This window comes from Fundulus heteroclitus, chromosome 12 (genome assembly GCF_011125445.2).
Source record: "Fundulus heteroclitus isolate FHET01 chromosome 12, MU-UCD_Fhet_4.1, whole genome shotgun sequence".
Classification (NCBI taxonomy): Eukaryota; Metazoa; Chordata; class Actinopteri; order Cyprinodontiformes; family Fundulidae; genus Fundulus; species Fundulus heteroclitus.
In genome coordinates this window covers 46,532,844-46,556,593 of record NC_046372.1, presented here as the reverse complement: position 1 = coordinate 46,556,593, position 23,750 = coordinate 46,532,844, and the positions used below count along the sequence as shown (strand labels likewise).

General features: G+C 38.8%; 1 protein-coding gene across 2 annotated transcripts in view; it reads right to left on the bottom strand.

Annotated features, from left to right (window-relative positions):
* The window catches only part of LOC105915816 (nuclear receptor subfamily 6 group A member 1-A), a 149,959-nt gene that overhangs the window by 118,095 nt on the left and 8,114 nt on the right, over positions 1 to 23,750 (bottom strand). The gene's annotated exons all lie outside the window — the stretch shown is intronic.

Genomic DNA, 23,750 nt, shown 5'->3' with positions numbered 1-23,750 from the left:
GTGGTATAAACAGGTGGATAGAAAACACCAGACTTACACACAAGATAAATAAATATGAAAAAGCTACAATTAAAGATATTTTGTACAGCAAAGAAAGACTTAAAAAAAAAAATCTGTCCAATTATTAATAGATATTAGGTATGGTATGTTCAGATAAAAAAAAACAGTAGTCGATTTACAGAATGTTATAATATTGTAGTCAAATGTTTTTTGTAGCACAAAACTAAAAAGTGCAGAACAGAACCACTCCCTCTAAATTGACAGCTCTGATACATTTCTGCAGCTTTGCAGTGGAACCTGTTTTTAAAAGTTATTGTCATTCTGCAATGACGGAGCTCTGCTTTATTGTCCTCAGCGTCTTTAAACTGCAGCCAGATGCTTGGTTTTTGCCTGTCCCTCATTGTTATGTGACAGGACAACCTACACTCACCCTTTACTCACAGCTGCACTCCCTACACCCCTCTCTGCTTTCACATAATGGTTTGATCCTTACGTGATTGGCCGCAGGGCCACCATGATGGCCAGTCAAAGCAGGGGGCTGCTAATCTTTGGCAGTAATAAGCTACGGTATTACTCTCGATGAATTGTATGAATCGAGGTCCTTGAATCATTAGGTGACTCGTCAGAGCCCTAGTGTAAAGCACGGTGTAGTCTACAGCAGGGGTTCCCAAAATGAGGGTTGGAACCCCTGGGGGGGTCACGAGATTTGATGCTGATGTCCTAAAACAGTTTAGCATTTCCTTATTTGTGAAACTGATATAAAATATAACTTTACAAGATTCTCCACATTCCTCATTTTAATGCAGAGTTCTTACAAAAATCTAGCTTTATTCTTGTAATTTTACAACTTTACACATAATTTCCTAAATAAAATAAAAAATTCCCCCTCGCCAAAATGGAGTCACCAGTCTCTGGCACTGTTATTTTGGAGCTCTCTTTAGTGATCAATCACACCTCTCTGGCAATAGAAAGGACCACTCTGGGTTTGGCAGGTCACTACCCGATCCATACTGGTAGCACGATCCGTTCCATCAGCTCATTTGCGCAAGCGCGAACAGAATAACTTCTGGGTCGCCAAAAAAATTATGCAATTACGGTACTGAAAATATTTACTTCTATACTTAAAGCATTAAAGAATGCTAAACTACAGGACTAAAGTTCTTTATTTTCTGTAATTCAATTAAAAACCATGGAATGTCATACATTCTGGATTCATTACAAATCAACTGAAATATCACAAGCCTTTTATTGTTTTAATATTGCTGATTATGGCTTACAGCTTAAGAAACCCAAATATCTTATCTCAAAATATTAGAATATGGTGAAAAAGTATACTAGTAGGCTATTCAACTAATCATTTGAATCGTCTAATTAACTCGAAACACCTGCAAGGGTTTCCTGAGCCTTGAAAAACACTCAGCTTGGTTCAGTAAACTAAATCACAAGTATGGGGAAGACTGCTGATCTGACTGCTGTCCAGAAGACCATCATTGACACCCTCCATCAGGAGGGTAAGACACAAAAAGAAATTTCTCAAAGAGCAGGCTGTTCAGAGTGCAGTTTCAAAGCACATTCACAAAAAGTGTGTTAGAAGGGGGGAATGTGGCAAGAAACGCTGCACAACCAAGAGAGGTGACCGCAGCCTTAACAGCATTGTGAAGAAGAGCCGCTTCCAGAATTTGGGGGAGCTTCAAAGACAGTGGACTGAAGCTGGAGTCCAGGTATCAATGCCACTGTTCACAGACGTGTCCGGGAAATGGGCTACAATAGCCGTATTCCCATGGTCAAGCCACTTCTGAACTCAAGACAACGGAAGAAGCGTCTGACTTGGGCTATGGAAAAGAAGCACTGGACAGTTGCAGAGTGGTCCAAAGTCCTCTTTTCAGACGAAAGCAAGTTTTGTATGTCATTTGGTAGTCAAGGCGCCAGAGTCTGGAGAAAGACTGGAGAGGCGCAAAATCCAAGTTAATTGAAATCCAGTGTGAAGTTCCCACAGTCAACGATGGTTTGGGGAGCCATGTCAGCTTCTGGTGTTGGTCCACTGTGTTTCATCAAGTCCAGAGTAAATGCAGCTGTGTACCAAGAGATTTTAAAGCACTACATGCTTCCATCTGCTAAAAAGCTCTATGGAGATGATGATTTCATTTTCCAGCATGATCTGGCACCTGCCCCCAGTGCCAAAACCACCAGTAACTGGTGTACTGACCATGGCATTACTGTCCTTGATTGGCCTGCCAATTCCCTTGACCTGAACCCCATAGAGAATTTGTGGGCTATTGTGAAGAAGAAGCTGAAAGACACCAGAGCCAACAACGCAAATGAGCTAAAGGCCGCTATTGAAGCATCCTGGGCATCCATAACACCTCAGCAATGCCACAGGCTGATTGCCTCCATGCCACGCAACATTGATGCAGTAATCTGTGCAAAAGGATTCCCAACCAAGTACTGAGTGCATTAATGGACATTTTCAAATGTTTGATTTTGTTTTGCTGTTATAATTTTGTTTTTTACTTGGTCTGAGGAAATATTCTAATATTTTGAGATAGGATTTTTGAGTTTTCTTCAGCTGTACGCCATAATCAGCAATATCAAAACAATAAAAGGCTTGCGATATTTCAATTGATTTGTAATGAATCCAGAATGTATGACATTTCATGTTTTTTAATTGCATAAAGAACTTTCTCACAATATTCTAATTTTCTGAGACAGTCCTGTATATCTTATAGAAAATATTGAAGAGTTTTCTGGAAGAAATTGATGCGTTTTACATTCTCTGCATTGTATTGCTTGACGTCATCATCGGATATGCTGCGAAGTCTAGGAAGATATTATTATGTAACGTTTATCTGATTGTCTGAAGGCACTCTGTTCGTTTTATTATTTGTTCAAACAGGACTGGAAAAAAACATTTTCATCCTTAATTATACGGAGAATTTTGTTATACAAATAATCTTGTTCTAAAAATTTATTTTATTTGAAAGTTAAAATTATGGATTGAGAATTTAGCGCCCTCTGGTGTACACATCATAAACTTGAGAAGACCTCGTCATAGCAGCCGCATTGTTTATTTTTTACAAAAACCGAACAGGGAATAGAACAAAGAACACACATAAATCCAAGGCATACCTTTTTAAAACATATTTATTAAGCACAAATTACATACATACGCAAATCAAATAAATGATAAAAAAACTGAAGAATATTCAAAATCAAGTACGTTTCTATACTCCTATATGCATTTATAGCTGGGTTTTTTATGTACTTTAAGAAATGGTTTATATATTTTTATTTCCCTAACCACGACTGGGTAACAAACGAAAATTTTTTATTTTTTTATGTATTTCTGTTGTTTAATTTTAAGAATATGCAATACTGCCGCAAATACAAAAATATACAAAAAGAAACCCCCACCTCGAAAAAATACAAAAGAATAAAAAAGTATGAAGAATGAAATATTGCCCACCGGAAGTTATTCTGTTCGCGCACGTGCAAATGAGCTGATGGAACGGATCGTGCTACCGATATAGATCGGGTAGCGACAAGGAGAACAGCACTTGCTCAAAAGCAAGATTATGGTTTGGTGGGGCTGTGTTAACCTGACTCTAGCCAGATGTATTTCGCTCCGCCTAGCTCCACTCACATCCATCTGGGACCTCTCCATAGGAATTGCCTTTATTGAAGGCTGGGCCTTATCAAAAATCCTTGCATATGATTGGATAAGCCACTTGTCTGTCATCTTTATCAACGTGTTATTTCAACCACTCACACCGAAGCTAACCCGTGACGCTGTGAGAGCGACGCAGAAATTTTTTGCGGCTCTAGTGGACGCGTTTTATGGACAGTGAGCTGACAGGAAAAGGGGGGAAGACAGGCGGCAAAGCACCGCGGGTCGGAGTCGATCCCGGGCCGACCGCGTTGAGGACTAAAGGCCTCCTAACATGGTTCGCGCTAACCGCTCCGCCGCGGACACGCCCCAGAAAACAAAACTTGCCAAATCCGGTCAGGAGAAGGGTGAAAACATGGTTTCCACCAACAAAAGCCTTCAGAGCCGTTCTCTGATGTTCTTTTAATGAAACAATATTAGGTAGATTAGACAACACAGAAGAAATAGCAGCATCAATGTTAACGCTTGCTTCCTCGACGAGCCGCCATTGTCTGAATCAGTCTCACGGTCGCTTCTCCACTACGTCACATCTATGAAACTCCAGCCCAAACCTTTTCACTCATCCACTTGTAGCTCCAACATCCTTAAACTTGGATTACAAAATCACGGTGAAAAATAAAAATGGTGGATTTGCGTAATCGATAAGCCGGAAGTCCATGATCTTGTTTAGCAGATCCACAGCAAAAACTGTGACATAATTGTTTTTAAAAAAATAAAACATAATAGGAAATGGAGAAAACTGAACGGCCTGGAGAGACTAGATTATAATTTTCTGCATTCCCTTAAACGCATATTAAAATGTATTTAATGGCTAAAAGATTTTTTGTATATGTCCCCTTTAAGGACACAGATGCAGATAAAATAACACAGGTTTAGAGTCATTTGCTTTATTCAACAACACAACCAGTCTGTACAAACCTGAAATAGTGATAGTCTACTGACCAATGGAGAAAGTAACACATTGATCTTAGATTCTCCGAAGAAATAAAAAAAAAGTTAGATCTTTCAGCAGCTGTACTACATATTGACCTTATTGCTCGTGTTGTATTATTTCTTCCATAATCGTGGAGCCCTAGTCTAAAGTGTGGTCTTATGAGCTGAATGTTTAATCCCCAACTATTGTTATGGAAAAGGCTTTGCATCTTACAGAAACCTCCTTGATCTAACATTTTATTGGCCTACTCACAATATATGAACTTAATCTACACTTGCATTCAAGTAGAATAACTGAGTGATGCATCTACAAGTGGGCTTTGTAACAACATTCACCAGGACCACTATCCACCTCATTATCCATTCATTCCTGTGAGGTAGTTATTGTTTTTTAGTCAGTTTACCATCTGTTGGGAATGGTTTGATAGACCCTTTCTGAGAATCACCCTTCAGAATTTTAATTTACAAGTTAAAGCAATTTACCTCACCATAGAAACCTCTGCTGGAGCATTTTTAGTTATAAACCCAAAACAAGCTGGAAAATGTGACTAATCTAAATAGTAACTAATGGACCAATCAACCAAAGGACCACACTGATTTTTAATGCGCAGGCTGATGTATCGTCTGACTCCCATAACTTCGGAACAATCTGTTTCCATCATATCAGTTACTCTCTTTGTGCCAGAACATTATTTTTCACCCACTTTCTCCCCCATCTTGCCTCCATCAGCAGCAGAGCCATCTGTGCGGCCACCAAGTAACTGCTTCTCACTTACACAGCGCCCAGCCAGCTACATCATTCATGTCCAGACCGCGGGGGCATCGATGTGTTAGATCCACCAACCTACTCACCTCCCCCGATCTGTGTCAGTGTACCTCCGTGCTACCAACAGCTGTAGACCCCTGACCCGGCACACGCCAGCTGCCCCCCCCGCTCCCTCCCTTCCTCTTGCCTAGAACCCCACAGTCAACAGCAGCATATGTTCTCCCTGGAGCATACATCAACACACACGTGCCTCAGTCATCCTCCTCCTGAACAGACGCACACTTCTGCAGACATGTAACACTAATGCAAAATGAACGAATGCCCACGGGCACCACTGACTGAGTATATATACAAGTGTAGAATCTGGTTCATTAGTAATCTTCACAATGCTTTAAGCTCCAACAAGGTTGGCCACACTGGAATAAAATTACATGTTTTAGAGTATATAACAATAATATCTTTGTATTTTCTGTAATATGAAGTAGGTCTTTAGTTGTTATAAATGGAGACAAGCTTTTTTTTCCAACCAGCTGCTGATTTTTCTAATGAGTTCATGAGCCAAGAAGCTTTTGGTTTCTGAAGTTACATAAGATGTTTGCTACCTGAGAGCAAAAGAAAACAGAGAAATCCTTCTCTACAAAGCCATCTAAACGGTATACAGCATCAGGTTCCAGGCCCATCGGCAAAATGAAATCTTTAAGTGATTTTCATTTTGCTGCCCTCTGGTCAGCTCCTAATAACGACATTTCTGAGATCAGAGCCGAGGCTTGTTTCAGTCCATACTCCAAGGCTTCAATGTTCACTGATAATGGTCCCAGGGTACAGAAGAATGGAGCTCACGAGTGTGTGGTCTGTGTCTCTAATCCTCATGACAGCTTATTGACCATCATAGCCTGAGGCTGGAAAGGTTTCCAGCAGCAGCCAATACAGCCAGAGCCTGCTCCACTGTGGCCCATTGTCTGTTGACAAAGGAAGGCTGCATCTTTAACCTTTCACCTTTAAAACCTTTGCAACCTCCAGCACAATCAGCGCACCATCAAAACAACATACCATCTCCCCCCTTGCCTCCCTCCTTGTGGATTGGGACATACTATGCATGATCAATGTGTGCTGTTTACCACTGAATAGTTCAATACTGATCCAGTTCATCATCTCTGGATCTTCTGATGTCTTCCAGGTAGGCTGGTTGAGCAGGGGTCTATTCGAGATGTAAGGAACTAACAGGTTGTGATGTACAGCAGGTGGGGCCGTATGATATTCTCAGAGAACAATTAACCTTCAGTATATATATATTGCAGTATCGGCTCATCATCTCAGGTAAGGAAAATGTGCAGATGATAGAACTAAATACTGTTTTAAACAACTGGTTTATAAAAGCAGTTTGCACCCAATATCGGCCTAATATGGTCAGATTCCTGTTTCACACTTCAACAACCCTTTCAATGGGCCACTGCCTCAATTTGGTTCCTTAATTCAGAGCAGTTAGGTGTAATACAGGTTTAGAGTCGGGATGCCCCGATTTGGCAAGTATCAGTTTCAGATATTAATATTGCTGTTATGACCAATAATCGCTATTTACCAATATTATATCGAATACCCTACCCTATTATGCTGTTTACCCGGAAAGTTTTCAAAATGATGCAGAAATTAGACCGTTAAGCCAATTTCTTATGAAAACACGAATGACAGAACAGTACGATGTTTGAGAGCAACATAGAAAGGTCAGTAAAGCTCTTGAATGTGCATCGGCGCAGCTATAAACCTTCTGGACGACCAAAGCTAACATTAGCTGTTATTAGCTTGAGGAGGGCTGTTCAACAATCTAATAACACCGTTAAGCTGAACAAAATCCTGGTGATGAACCTGGATCAGAAGATGCAATGCTTCAGTAACTGTTATGATTGAACTGGTTAGAAACGTTTTTAGAATTTTTCATCCACCACCGATTCGTTTCACACTCTACTGTCAAGTTGACAGTCAACACAGCATGATCATAAACTAGGCTCAATGCTTAATGTTATCTGTTGTTGATTAAATATTGTCAATCAAAATTGTCCCAACTATGTTCATCCTTCCATATATCTGTGGAAGACAGAAGAAAAAGGCGCGACACATCAAATGCAGCCACTATTTAGTTTCCATAAAGAGCCTGAAACTGGTTCCAGATTTTGTCTATAATAAACTTATTCATAGTAGCTAGAGTAGTCTCATATCTATTCTTTAATTCTTTTAACAATGTTACAATAAGTATAAATTTGTTACTATATTAAAGGTAGAGTTTGTAGTTCGTTAGAAACAGTTGATCACATTTCCTTCTACTTAGGAACGTGGGAATGTTCAGCATGGATATGTTTAACTTCTAACAACAAGGGAACTTTGATGTCTTTCTACTTTATGTTTATCGCACAGTACACATAGATTATAAACAAAAAAAAAAACATCTCAGTGTTGTATAATGTCAGCCTAAGTTGAATGTATTGCTTTTTCCTCCCGTTGACATAAAATCTGGCCTATTCTAATTTTTTTCTTTTTTCTTTCTAATCTTTTTTATAGGTTTAAATGGGATATTTTGTGGAAAGGCCACTTTTTTAGCCCTTAAACATATTTTTTTATTTAATTGGAGTGCAGATAATTTCAAGAGTCTGTCCAGGTACTGCATAGCTAATAGGACTGGGTAAAAAAATCTATTTAATCGATTTTGGATCGATTCCGTTTAAATCATGCAATATCGATATATAGGGCATGTGATCAGTTGTGTTTAATAGTCTTGTGTATGACTTCAGGTTGACGTTCAAGAGCAGGCATGTGCATACACAAAATGGGCAATGCAGTTAATGCTGAGCTCAGCGAATTGTCCCAACTAAAGTCTGATGTCTGAAAAGATTTTTGATTCAAAATAACAAAACACAATGTGCTGGAATAAAGTAGTTTGCTAGAACTGCTGAGCGGAGGTCACATCATGGACAGATCCGATTTGGCAAATATCAGTTTCAGATATTAATATTGCTGTTATGACCAATAATCGCTATTTACCAATATTATATAGAATTCCCTACCCTATTATGGTGTGAAAAAAAACTAATACACCGCTCACATTTCTTCTGTGCCTTAGTTAAACACCGCCCCCAAAGGATATTCTCTATCACACTGTGACTAAGCTGCCACATGCTGCTTATAATACACAAGAACTAATGACAAGTTCAATCAAATTTAAAGGAAAGACTTTAATGTAGTTGAAATGACATCTTTTAATCAGATAAAAAAAAATCATATGACTGCCTTTCTGGCTGTTCAAACCCTGGCATGTCAATAAAATTACAGTTCTTTTTTATATAGGCTGCTGTGAAACCTGAGAAAAATTAATTGGATCTAGGAGATCACAAAGCACTTTGCCCCCTGCATCTCCTTGGACAAGAAAGCTTTTCCGATAGCTTGTGTCCAGAGTACCTATGGTAACCAACTGCTGTACTGGCCTATGGATGGCAGCAGTACAAATTATTTTCATTAGAGTTTCAGGCTTTAGCTCAGAGATGTGTCACAGTTTCCAATCAACCAGCACAAAATGGATTTGGTCCCTAGTCGGCTCATACACCCCACTAATAGACATTCCTATTAGGGCTGTCAAAATAACCAATGTCTCAATAAAATAAGTAGTTTAAAAATGTGCCACGTCTGCTTGCTGGTGTGAGGTGTACAGCAACGTTCTTGCCCCGGAGTACAACACAAACCACATACTAAAAGAAAAACAGAACCTGCTTCCACTACCAGCACTAAAGCTAACAGTTGACGTTGTGACCCGATGGAACATGCTGGAGCGCTTTTCAGATCAACACCCAGCAATCTCTGCAACTCTCTTTTCACATGACGTTGCAGGAATGAGAAAGATATGTGCACCTTAACAGAGGAGGATATGGCAATTTCTGAAGCTGTGGTCCGCGTGTTGAAACTTGTTAAAGAAGCAACCCTGGCAATGTTGGAGGACAAGCAACCAACTCTGTCCGTCACCACCCAACTTCTCGCCCTGCTGTAGGGGAGCGTTCACCGCCATCCTTGAGACAACACCGTATTAAGGGACTTAAAGTCTGTAAAGAATAACTTGGGACAATGTATGCAAAGTTCTCTTTTTTATTTTATTTTTATGGATTTTATATGTACATTTTCTTATTACTGATTAGTTATAGCAGTTAATTCTTCATGCACTTTTTTGTTTTTATCCTCACTCATACTGTTAGAACAAAAACTATTTGTGTCTTTTATTTGCAGAAGGGCACTCTGTATGCATTGATCAGTGCTGGATCCTCACTTTGAGCCACTTCCACTACTGTCTGCAGCAGAGCAAAATGATACCTTCTCCAGACGGTAGACTGGGGCTGCCACGGCTGCATGTGGTGCAAGTATTTAGATTTTGTGTTTATTTAATAAGAATGTTTTCATTGATAACTAAAAGGTTCTCTATTGGATTAGAAGGAACATTATATAATTTAACACTCAATGAAGGATTTTCTTATTTTTTTGCTTTTTTCCTGTCTTATTCAACAGCAAAATAGTGATGGTAATGATGCTGATGAAAGAGCTGAGAAGATGGCAGAAGCAACTTTGCCCAAGAAGCCCAAGAAATCCACCACCTTGGAATCTCTCCTAGACACAGTCTACCCACCAACTGTAAACGATCTGAGACAAAAAAAAAACTCCAGCAATGAGGGCTGAAGATAACCTTGCCTGCAATTCTCGCTGTATTTGTGCGTTCACAAACACACAAGAATCCATCTTTTACCGCTGCAGCTTCAACTATTTGTGTCCAAACCAACCGGGCCAATCACGTTGCAGTATTGATGTTTAAGCCGGGACATACTGGTGTGCCGAAAGCAAGATCGGCTGAGCCCACAGCTGAACCAACATAAACATGGCAGCGCAGGAGGGTGCGTGCGTAGCTGCTGCTATCACATCTGTTTTGTAAGAATCCACGATTTCTTCTTTGATAGCAGAACAGCAAGAAGTGCCTTGACTAGCTTTCCTTCTTGTGGTTTATCATAGCAGCAGCTGCTAACGTTCTAATTTGATACCACGATTGGCTAAAACCAACCTTTGGTAGGCGGGCACTAGGTGTTGCTTCGCCCAATCAGCTCAGAGCTCAGAATTACTGCTGAAATTCCCTCTTTCCACAAATGGATTCAGACAGAGCAGTCCCAGATTGATAATGTGCAGAGCTACGGTGCTCCACATTCTATAATAGAGCTGCATGCTCTCCTTCACCTGCTACTTTGTTGAGTCTCTGCCATAATCTATGCATTAGCGAGAGAACACGGGCCAACTTCAAAATGTAAATCTTTCTCACCTCAGAAGACATTACACCTCTAAACAAAAGACCTGTGCAGTCGCAGCAGCAGATAATTTTCTTCTTCTCACATACAGCTTGTCATCAGAGGGGGCAGACGTCTGCAAAAATCGTGGAACTTACACAATGCTTTGAGTACACCGACCTCTAGCAGCAACTGGACTGATCTGATCACAATGCTTAAACCCATGACAGCTATACACCAGTTATTCCAGTTACTAAGTCAGTGTTTAACAGTGAACCAGACACGTACAGAAAACAATGACAGTGTTCAGGGAAAGAAGACTGCACAACAGTCCAAATAAAGAAGTTGTTGCTAAATGGATTTTAACATAGCCCCCAAAATGCGTTAGTTCTGTAAGGTCCTAGTGGTAGCAATGTGTTTCTTTGACCTTTTAATACCCTCAGTGATCTATCCTATTACTGTGAATAAGCTCATTAATAGGATATTCTCTATCACACTGTGACTAAGCTGCCACATGCTGCTTATAACACACAAGAGAACTAATGACAAGTTCAATCAAATTTAAAGGGAAGACTTTAACGTTTAATCAGATAAAAAGAAATCATGTGACTGCCTTTCTGGCTGTTCCCACTCTGGCATGTCAATAAAATTACAGTTCTTTTTTTATATACGCTACTGTGAAACCCGAGAAAAATTAATTGGATCTAGGAGATCAAAAAGCACTTTGCCCCCTGCATCTTCTTGGACAAGAAAGCTTTTCCGATAGCTTGTGTCCAGAGTACCTATGGTAACCAACTGCTGTACTGGCCTATGGATGGCAGCAGTACAAATTATTTTCATTATAGTTTCAGGCTTTAGCTCAGAGATGTGTCACAGTTTCCAATCAACCAGCACAAAATGGATTTGGTCCCTAGTCTGCTCATACACCCCGCTAATAGACATTCCTATTAGGGCTGTCAAAATAACCAATGTCTCAATACAATAACTATTTTAAAAAGGTATGATTATAAAAATTTGAATTCCGTCAAAATTTATTTAAACTGACTTATGCACATTTGCCCAAATTGTTGCATTTTTTCCGACCGCAGCGTGGCAATAACAGAGACACTCAGCTCCCTGTAGCTGCTCAACTCAACAATGATCTGCTGCTGGACGTTTAAACTCTGCTGCCATAGCGCGTTTGTACATGTCGAGTACAACCAGCACAAACAAAACAAATGCAACCCTCTTTATCGACAAGACGAACACAAGTGTTGTTATGAGGAACTTTCCCTACAAGACAGAAGGACAAGAAAAAAAATGCCAGACAATGCCACATGCTACACTAATGCTACATGCTAATGGTACAAGCTAACGTTACAACACTGATGTGCAAGAGCAGCTTGATAAAGGTCAGTACAGCTCCTGGATCTGCAACAGTGAAGTAGTAAGACAATATAGGCTAAAGCTATGCATTTACATATTAGCTTCATGGACAACCCAATGACGGAGTTCTATCTGAGCTCAAAGTTGAAATGTGCTTCTGTGATGGCCAGTCAGCTAATAAAATAGGGTGACCAGACGTCCCCGTTTTCCGGGGACTGTCCCCGTTTCGGACCACCTGTCCCCGGCTAAAGCTGTCCCCGGAAATGTCCCCGATTTTACCGAGGGGGAAAATGTGTTGCGGTAGCTGGTTGCGCTGCTGATAATATAAAGACGAGGAACAGAGTGCACCACTAGATGGCGGTAATGATCCTTTTGGATGTCAGATGCCATTAAAACACGAAGAGGAAGAAGAAGAAGACGAGCGCACCACTTTTAAAACAGAAGAAGAAGAAGTGAAAAGTCGTCAACTGGTGGCAACTGATGGGCAGCTGCTGTGTTATGGTAAGTGTGTTAATCGATTCATTTTATTTGGATCAAGCTGATCCTGTGAGAAATGTTTGTTTTTCCAGGTTAAAAAATAATCAAAAAGTAAGACAAGACCACGAGTTGCTGCTCACATGAGTAAAAGACACTCAGATAAAATGTAACAGAATGATTGAAAACTCTTTGTAAGGCGCTAATCTGGTTCGCTGGTTCTCCAGGGATCAACAAGGGTTCGTCTAAAGAGGTTTTAGAACTGATTGGTGACCTTTACTTTATATTTCAGATAGTTAGTTATTAGTAGAGTTATTACAAGTTGTTTTGCTGATTTATGGTTGTGATTTATGAGCATAGACTTCCAGGCTTAGGTTTAGCTTTTCTACTGCTCAGTTTGGATTTATGAAAGTTCCTCATGAAAAAATAGGAGTCAGTAACAGGAAAACTGAATGAGAAAATATTTACATGATCTGAGAACGATGGAGGAAGAGATAACTGCCTGTTTAAGGTTAATTTATTATGTTGTTTTTGCTTGTATCTCCTAGTATTGTGGTAATTAGCATTTTTTGTATTTAATCAGAGGAAATAATAATAATAATAATAATTGGACATTTTCATGTTGTACAATCTAATGTTTTTGGAAGTGATTTTAAATATATAATGTCTCTGTTTTAGAATAATGTAAGATTGATACAAGAGGTGAAAGGAAGAGAATAGGAAGACAGTAAGGAGATTAAATGAGAGTGGAGGAAAATAGGAATATTGATGTAAAGAATGATTGACGAGAAGGGAGAAATATTTACTTAGAGTATTAATAAAGTTCAAGTGATAAAGTGCTGATATGATATACTCAGGTTTGAGCTGAGAAGCCCAATTGTCTGAGGATATAACCTCTTTCTGAGTCTCTGCACTGAACATGAGTTTCACTGCACTTCCCTAGCTGTGGCACAATAAAGAGGCAGTTTAGTTGTTTTTTTTTTCTTGTGTTTTAAAAATTTCAGTTCTGCACATAATATATCCTCTTCTCCTCTTATTTTATCCAGACCTTTGGATACCGTGGCTGATGGCTCTTCAGACACAAAACGCCTTGAAGAAACCAGAGATGATCTCATGTTAGCGACTCACTGACCGGAGTTAACTCACCTTAAAGGATCAAACAATATACTCACACATCAGCTACTACCATACACATACACATAATGTAGTTATTCACACTTTATGTAAGTTTATACATGCTCATGCTGCACTACACACAAAATCACTTGCATTCATGTCAAGGGGTTTTCCAAGTCTGTGCCTTTGTTTTACCTCACATCACCACAATCCATTGGACAATGTCTTGTTCCAAACAGGCTCTATGCACTATGTGCTCTATGTGCTTATAGCTCATTAGTGGGAGAAATGAATCTGCTTTGTGATGCACAGAACCCTTATGTGGTCAGTTGACAGTAAGAAACATATATCATCCTTTACCAGCGGGCTTGACTGCTACTTTTTGATGTTAACGCAGAAAAACCTATTTCTCATTGGTATGTAGACGTGAACAGAATGAGTATTTGTTGCAGTTTTTTTAAATTTGGGGGACTCTGTCTCCATAGACAGCCACAGGCTAAATGTTTGTATTTACTGGTTTTTCTTTTCCTCATGTCACTTTCCCCTTAGGGGGTGGCAGAGCTCTTTGGGCCACACAAAATTGAAAAACCCTGCTAACCACTCTGGACCCCTCCACACCCACCACTTTGCCCCAACCCAGAGACACAGTTCTAGTTTCTATTAATAACACTATTTATTGATTTTATTAATCTTAGGATGCACTAAAGGTCTGGAGAGGCACATTCCTGTCTTTTACACTTAATTTTTATTGTTTAAATATTAATAAACATGTAAAAATAAATGAAACCATTACTGTCCCCGTTTCCTAATTTCATCTTGATTAGATGTATTGATTTTTATCCACGAGCAAGAAATGTCCCCAGATTTGATTTTAGAAATCTGGTCACCTTATAATAAAACATTGAATCAACAAAGCCCACCAGTAAAACCCCTTCCATAACTCTTCTCATTATTTGTAAAGCTATTGGAGGCTAATGTGGCTAATGATAACATTGAGCCAGATTGAAGCTGACATTTAGAGCAGAAAATAATAGGAACCAGTGGCAACCTTCCCTACTGCTGGAGTTGATCACTCAAGATGATATTATTCAGAAATATCATTTACATAGTAAGAATATGTTTTAAATGCCCTATATCCATGATTGTTTCGAAATATTATTTTAGTTTAAAATTATCTTCATTTTGTCCTTCAGTTGTAACATTTTATTGTATCTGGCAGGCATATGGAAGCACACAGTGGCACACTAAAGATAAGCAATTATAATAAAATAATTATACAACAGAATGAAAGGTACATACTTCCATAAAGGATAGCAACACATAAGTATTATCTTGTCTCCTGTTTTGCAGACGAAGAAGTGACACTAAAATTATACATTTCTCTAAATGAGGGCTCAATTGTCCCCTGCTCATTGGTTTTGCCCTAATTTAGAAAGTTAAAGTTACATTTTTCATCTGGTAATAAATCATACATTTTGCTCTTAACCAGCAAGAATCCTGTGCTTTAAAAAGATGTTGCCACACTATTGAAAACGGTATCAAGTATCTTAGCATCGGTATTGAGTTTGAAATTTTAGTATCGTGACAACCCTGACTTTTTTTCTTTTTTTTTTAAAAGGAGGAGCAGTCTGAGATGTACATTCTTCTCATCCATGCATAATTTTCTTTAATGTCCTGCTTCCTGTTTAAGATGATCAAATCATTAAAATATGGGCAGTCAATCACAGGCCCAACAAAGAACAAGACAAAAAAAACATTGGTTTCATGTATCATCTATTCATGCTAATAGTCTGTTGACGAGATTTTGAATAACATGCAGGGAAAACATACTATATTATGCACAAGAACGACAGACAGAGATCGGGAAGAACAACTTTTATAAAAGAGAATAGTCTACCGGTCCATTTAAATTCTGCAAACTGACCTTTGATCCATCAGATATGAAGTACTTGGTCAAAAGTGGCCAGTGGTATTATTTGAAGGCCCCTTCAATAACTTCACAAGTGGTCATAACGATGAGTTTAATTCAAACAGAAAGTGGAACATAATGTAAAACATTGGGCTAATTCAACTAAGCAGAAAGAGATAAAGAAGAACCAGACGTTTAGAGAAACTGCTTGCCCGGATCATCAGCCCCCTATGAACAGGTAATACAATCCTAAGTATAGCCAGTTTTGCTCAGGCCTGTCCCCTGCTTTCCCTTTTATACAAGAGCAACAATAACAGCTTGAATGTGTCAGTCTTTTTATCACACTACCTTTGGATGGCTATAAATGAATTACAAAAAAAAAAAAAATTATCAAGTACACTAAACAACTATAATGCAATTCCAGCATGGCCTTTTTGTAAATGTATAGCATAAGGAGATATATATAAAATATTTAGGCAGTACCATGTTACACTAATATATTTGCCCATCCCAGATTAAAGGATGTTAATGAGTGAAAAGACTTAAGACACAGGTACAAAGTGTGTGATGTAGCACGGACAATGAAGATGGACATTACCACGGGTGAAAAAAGGTCAAAAAAACAGGTCTTAGTTGTGTGACATCAGCTCCCTGTTTCATCAATCACTCTTTCCCACTTGCAAGATGGATGAGAGGAAGCAGTGCTACAGATAGATCATTGTTTTCACTCTGCAGCAGCAGCAGGACATAATGAATCCCATGCTTGCTGAGAGGTCAGAGTAGAGAGGGTTTCTTTACCCCTTGGGCACCACTTTATCCCCCTGCCCCCGCCAATAAAGACATCCATGCATGACAGTAAGGAGTTTCAGTTTGCTTCAGACAGTCTTGGAGGAACAGATGGGGTTATAACAAAGTGAAGAGGGGAGATGTTGCCGCCTGTAATGCGACCACCTGGCTGTGATAAGACTAAAGCTGGATCAGCTTGTTGTTGCCGAAGATTAACACAAGTTAAAAGAAAAAGGTTTAGGAGGCCTATTTCAAAGAACACTTTTTGTTTTGTTTAAATAGTAAAAAAAAAAAAAAAAAGTAAAAGGTTCTAGGGGTCCTGTAAAGCAGTTCAGCTATCAGTAAAGAGTGGAAAAAAATAAAATGCTCTAAGGGATACAAGTTTAGAGAAAAAAACTGTTTGAAATCCCTTTATTTCACATGGCAATTCAGGTAAAAATAACTGACTAATCCATTGCAACCAAGCATAGTCTTTGTACAGGTCAATGTCTGTTGTAGTACAAAAATAAAGAATATTAAAAAGAAGGGATAAGCAAAGGCCCTGCCTCTCGCCCAGTGAACGCTGGAAATAGGCACCAGCAACCCCCGCGACCCCATGAGGAATAAGCGGTTTGGAAAATGGATGGATGGATGGATAAGCAAAGGAAAAAGATGAGGAAAACAAAAAAGCTTTTCCAACAATCATATTACACGAGGTTTCAAAATCCAGCTATTTAAAGTGCTTTTCACCTGAAGAGCTAAAATTTAACAGTGAACATTGTTTGTAACATCTGTTTTAATAGAAAGAAAGATTTTCTGGATATGTATCAATTTATAGTTGATGATGAAAAAAAATTTATTTGAGATATTTGAAATAGATTTCCAATCGAAGTTAATGCTAAAAAAGAACCTAAATTTTTCAGTTTCTGAAATTAGTTGAGCTCTTAAATGTAATATTTTCAACTAGGAATACCGTTTTAGATTTGGGATGCATCGATGTAAACATTTTAGGCCTGTATCGATATCGATAATTATATTACTGCTATGGATGATAACCAAAATCTACGATAATATAGAAATCAAATGTATTGGACACCATGCAAAAATGACCACACTGCTGACATTACTTCTCTGCTTCAGTTAAAACACCTCACAATCCTGCACTGCAGCAGTATCACCGTCGCATGACCAAAGAAATAGCACATGGCCAACCCCCTCTCCCAAAAACAATCATGTGTGCAATATCACAATTGCAACGGATTACTTGCACATTTAGTTGAATGCTGTTTTATAAGTGTCATGGATTTACATTGATCCTTTGATTTTTGATAGTATAGTATGACAATTAGATGGACTCTGTCTGTAATCCCTCCACCTGGTGTATATTTTAAATTGCTTAGAAACTACATGTCATGGAGAGTGGTTAGGACATTGTTTAACAATACTAAAATAATAAAGAAGAAAAAAATGTAGGTCAATAATAATCTACATCATCCATATTATCTTGAGCAAGTTTATGGTAATTATATATTATATTATTATTACATATTTTCCCTAGTCTTACTCATGAAAACCCATGTGATCAAAAAAAAAAAAAAAAAAAGATTTGTAGCAATAGCAACAGCAAGATCCAAATAGCTATTTGATGTATAGTGTTTAACAAACTATGTAATCAAACAAAGGGAGTGTGCCTTGCCTGTGTTTAGCCCTGGGCCCCGATATGAATCATTCCACCCCTGTCTTTACCGTCAGTCACAACAGACTACAATAAAAGAACATAATACATATTGAAATTTAAAATCCAGTGAAAACCCTTTTAGTACACAACAATCAATAGTACAAGGCTCCTCTTTAAACAATTACTAAATCAGCAAAGAGTTTTAAAAATGTATGGATGAGTTAAAAAGTATAAATGAGATCTATATTTGTGGATTAGCCATGTGCCTTTAAGCCACAGGCAACTCCCAGCCTCCCCACCTCGCCTGGTGGGTATAAGATTTGACAGATTGTAATGGAACTCAAGAGCTGACTTAACAGGCAGCTTTGCCGTCATTCGTTGACCTCAACATCTGACCCTTGACCTTGTTGTGTAACCCAGCACAGCAGATCCACATGTCAGTGATGTCATAACCAGTGTTTCGGACTGACAAAAGTATGTGGCCACTGGTCTTGTGATGCTCGCCTTGTAGTGCCATTCAAGTTCATGGAGCAACGCCTCACTAGCCCTGCCTTCCTAGAAGTACCGATCACACTATAAACCGAGTTGGAGGTAAATAATCTTCAATTTTTCAGGTCATTTATCTAAAGCAGGGGTTTATATATATATATATATATATATATATATATATATATATATATATATATATATATATATATATATATATATATATATATATCTATATATATATATATATATATATATATAAAGTTACACACTACATCCACAGCAGAACCCCAAGAAAGATCGGTCAATCCTCCACAACCTGAAACGCCTCAGAAGCAAAGAGGTAGATTCTCAGACTAAACTCTGATGATATAGGTTACCTGTGCGTGTTCTCACTTTATTTATTTAATGTACCATCTAATCTGAGTCTGATTCACAATTTACGCCACAAAATACAAACATGAAGAAGTTTGATTTGATTTGTGTCAAATGACGAGCGAGTCAGCAAGCTACACTTTGGTAGCGCAGCACAGAGTAACAATAACAGAGCGCTTAAAAATCAGAGGAATAAAAAGTTATCTGATTGTTTCACAGCGGTTACATCCAGCAGGTAAACACACCCATACCAACACACTTCGGCTCTCCGCAGCCCCATCTCTGGTTTTTCAGTTTCTGTCTGAATATGCGCTAAAACCGCATCTGTAAAATGAACTGCGCCTGTCTGAATCACAATGAAAAGTATTACAGCTCTGTACGTGAACATAGTCAAGAACCCCCCCCCCCCCCCCCCACCACCACCCCCGCCCTCACCACCAGCAGCAGCGGCGGAGGCTGCCATGTGCGCATAATGTGGATATTTCATCTTAAAATTAAAGTTTAGAAGATTTCTTTTAGATAAATACATTTTGTGTGAATACTGTAATGTTCCATTATGACACCCAAGCACCAGACCGAGGTTTTACTGCTAACACTTTATTTTAGGACGAACAGAACGGGACAGCTTTCTCCACACCAGTCGCCTAACCACCACTCCTCCCCCCTGGAAGCCACACATTTCTTCTGTATAAACCATAACCAACCTACTTAAAGAAACAGTATGCTGTTGTGTGCAACAGCATTTAGCAATAAAGTCTAATACCGATCATTACAATACATTTTGTTTATTGATTACATTTACAGTTTTTGATTTCAATTTTTACAAAGGAATTGTTTATTTACACGTCTTTATGGTGTGTGGGAAAAACACCGTCAGACGCCATTACAGTTTTCAGCTCGCGCATCCCCTAGTGGCAGCTTGCACCACACTTTGGGAATCCCTGATCTAAAGCACACAAATCATTAAACCATATGTTAATTGTCGTTTGTCAGTAAGGTGTTCAGTTTGGTTCCATTTCATCTTAAGAGATGAAACCCACACCTTTCTGCTAACTAGCACAGAAAATAAAACAGCTCAAGTTTGCACCACCTAAAACTACTACAATCCTTACGCAGTGGATTTTAGTAGCTTTCAACAAAAGTATGCTGGGGACAATAATGTTTGTCATCGCTATAACATTAAAAAAGCCAGGCTCTCCATCTGATGACCCAACGCTAATTAATGCACTTCTTAATATTGTATTTTAGGTAGCTACCCAGTAATGGATACATAATCTAAATGCTCTGCTTCTCCGGCGTCCTAAAATAAACATAGCCCCTCTACAACCACTGTACCATTCAGCTGCGTAAATGCTGACAGAAAGCCAACAAATACGGCACCCTTCCCTTCAGTTTTACGGTCTTTGCACTGGCTACCTGTACCATTAAGAGTTGTTTTTAAGGTGTTTTTAGAATGGCCAAGTTTTTACACACAGCGCAAGGCCTGGATTGGTGTGTCGTTTCGCTGCTTCCCCTGATGCATTTACGTTGCGTAGCGTAGTGTTGTTTTTCGTCAGGCTAATAACAGCTAGCATTAGCTTATGTTGACCGGGAGGTTTATAGCTGCGCTGATGCACGTTCAAGAGCTTTACTGACTTTCTATGTTGCTCTCAAACATCCTTGTTATACTGTCCCGAGTCTTACTGACCGTTATGCTCACTAATTTTAGCGTAACAGCTCGATACGCTGAAATGTGCTTGTGAGATTCCTAATATTAACTTTGGAGGAGATTTTTTAAAAATTCAATTCAATTTTATTTATATAGCACCAATTCACAACATGTCATCTCAAGGCACTTTAAAAAATAAAATTCTATCAAATCCTCCAGACAGATTGGTCAAAATGTTTTTATACCGGGAAACCCAGCAGATTCCAAAAAGTCTTGAAAAGCAGCATTCACTCATCATAAAAGAGCGTAGAGCCACAATGGACAGCCATCTGTATTGTCAATGGCTTTGCAGCAATCCCCCATACTGAGCATGAAGCGACAGTGGAGAAAACTCCTCGTTAAGAGGGAGGAAGACCTCCAGCGCAAAATTGTGCTTCTTTTTCATCTTTTAATTTTCAGAAATACACTACTTTGTTTGTATACTTGCCCACATCTAAATGCCAAAAACTGATACTGGTTAGAGTTGTGTAAATATGCATGTTATGATTTGCCAGTGAAGCGTCTGAGTACGCTGACAGGTGTTCATGATGTTGGTCTTTAACAAACTTAGTCCCACTTCTTCATCAGATCCTCCCACCTTTGTGATACAAGCCACCCAGATCCCTCAGGTCTTCCAGCAAAACTATTTTTAGAATACCCAAAAGGCATATATCAGACTTGCTGTGGACCTGAGGCCATGTCAATACTATAGGATAAAAGCCAACGTTCTATCCCTTCGGTTTAGTTTTTAACTAAACCAAAAGGTTTAGGTTTAGTTTTCACTAATTAAGATGAAGATTGCTCATTTCTGATTTCATCTTAACTTAATAATACATATAGTTGTATTACTCTTTTAGGTTTGTCTTTATATACATTTTAAATCATTCTATTTACTTATTTGTGTTTATCGTAGTGAGAAAGTTATACTACTTCTTCAAACTAAATGTAAATTTTAGTTTACAATCCATTCAAGATTTAGCTGGCTTTCAGGACAGAACTTATTCGACAAATGTGTTTCCATCTCCTCATTAGCGCATTTACAATTTTTCAAAAGAGTCGAAAACCAAGCGTAAAAACATTTTTTTGTGAAATTTTGTAATTTGATTTAAATGTTGTTGTTTCCAGCCTTTAGCCTTTTCTATTGTTAAAACGTTGACGGAAACACGACTTCTGCTAACCACATTTCTGCACTTTTTTTCCCTTTTCCAGGCTAAAACTTGTTTAGCTCCTTGTTTCTTTTTGTTTCTCATTGCTGCCTTTTTATAGACCCCTTTATCTTGTCCTCCTGTATGAAATGTGCTCTAAATAAAGACTGATTTGACTGTCTGATTGATCTATTGATTATATTTGATCAAAGAACAAAAGATGGTTATAATAGAAGAAGATAGCATTGGCTACCAGTGTTAATTTAATTTTGTGCAGGATGTTTTTATTGGAATGGGGAAGATGGCTTATCGCCACCATTTAAAACAAGTGGTCCTATGGATGTAAACAACTTCTGGTTTCATGGTAAACCCCGTTAAGACGTCAAACAACAGGACACTTTTTTGTTGTGTAGTGATTGTCGGTTCCATACATCTAATCAACATTAACAGTGCTGATCCTGATGCGTGACTGGGCTCTGGGTCACGCTGTGGTCAGGGAGGTGGGGGTGGAGGTGGTGCAGGGACTCTATCACCGCCACTTTGACATGCTCAAAGGAGTAACTTCTCTTTCATCATACCAGGGGTCAGAGTTTTATTGCCTCACGGAGAGCCACTCAGGAGCGACTCAGGCCTACAGCAGCCATCTGATTAGAATTAGCTCACAAACAGAGCAGAAACCGTCCCCATCAGATGGATGTGTCCATGCAACCTGGAACATCCATACACACCTAACATTAATTTCATACTATCCCCAGTACAACGTGGCAACAGCCATATGATCCTGATCTGGTCTTTGAAAAAAATGCAAATATCCCAAAACTCCAACATTTGAATTTTTTAATCTTGTTTTACTATTGATTTTTGTAATATCAAACCACATATTTCTTAGTTTCGAACTGGTGATAAGAGGAAATGTTCCTTGTCGGAAACTTCCACTTTTAACATTTTATAAATAGAACGATTAATCAATACAATACTAAGGTCTACAAATATTTTAGCCCTGCTGTAGATGGTGTTCTGGGTACTGAAGTTAAAGTCCCAGTGTTTAAGAGTTTCACACTGGCGTTAAATTAATTACAAACAACTTTGCCATAATAGCTACTCCGGAAGCCTCAGATAACACAATAAGTGGGACAATGTAAACATGTCCTCCATGTATTAGCTACTGCCAATAGCTACAGTCATCGTGTGAAATGGTTTTTGGCACTGTCACGAGTCCGTCTGTTTTTTTCTAAAGTCGCTTGTAAATTCCTTGAGTCGCGTTTTTTTTTTTTGGACTCATTTCTGAAATAAGCGACTATAAACACCAGTAAAGAGACCAGGCCAGTCTTGCTACTGTACTGCAGACAGTGAACAATATCCCTCTACGTTCTGTACATACATACCCCTCGTGTCTCCCGCCTTGAGAGGGAGAGAGGGACGTCAGGGAGAGAGAGGCGAACAAAAACAAATTGTTTCTGTCGGGAGGACATTGTAGTTGCTGGACCACACAGCCCGGTTTCTAATATAATGGCAAAATAAACTTCACTGTTACATTAAATTAACTTACCTGTCCAGCAGTAAGCCTGCAACCTCCACATCAGTTTTGAGTTTGCACTCCCTCAGAATTATCTCCACTTCACCTGGTAATAATAGCTACACCAATATAGACTTATTTTTTCCTGGTTTTTCTTTTTTCTTTTCTTGTTTTTCCCCCAGTTATTACTTTTACTTTTCTTGTTGTCTACTCCTCCACCACCGTCAGCGCATCTTCATATAGAAGACAGACAGAGAAAACTCGTAAGTATGACAGTTTGTCCCCTTTCGGCTTTTGAAATCAGAAATAGCGACACAACATGACGCCTCCCAGTGGGTGCACCGACCCTATATTTCTAAACTAATAATTCTAAGGCCCATTAGAAACTCAAAAGATTGATCTTTTTACCAAGGTCTTGGAGTACATACTGCAGCCAAGCAATCCATTCAGGTTGCTATATCACGCACACAGACACAGCGATGGCGAGTCGATATATTATGCAACTTTAATTTGTCCTAATAATCATTGTTAAACAAAAACAAAAAATGAGAGAAATGTATTCTGTCAGAAC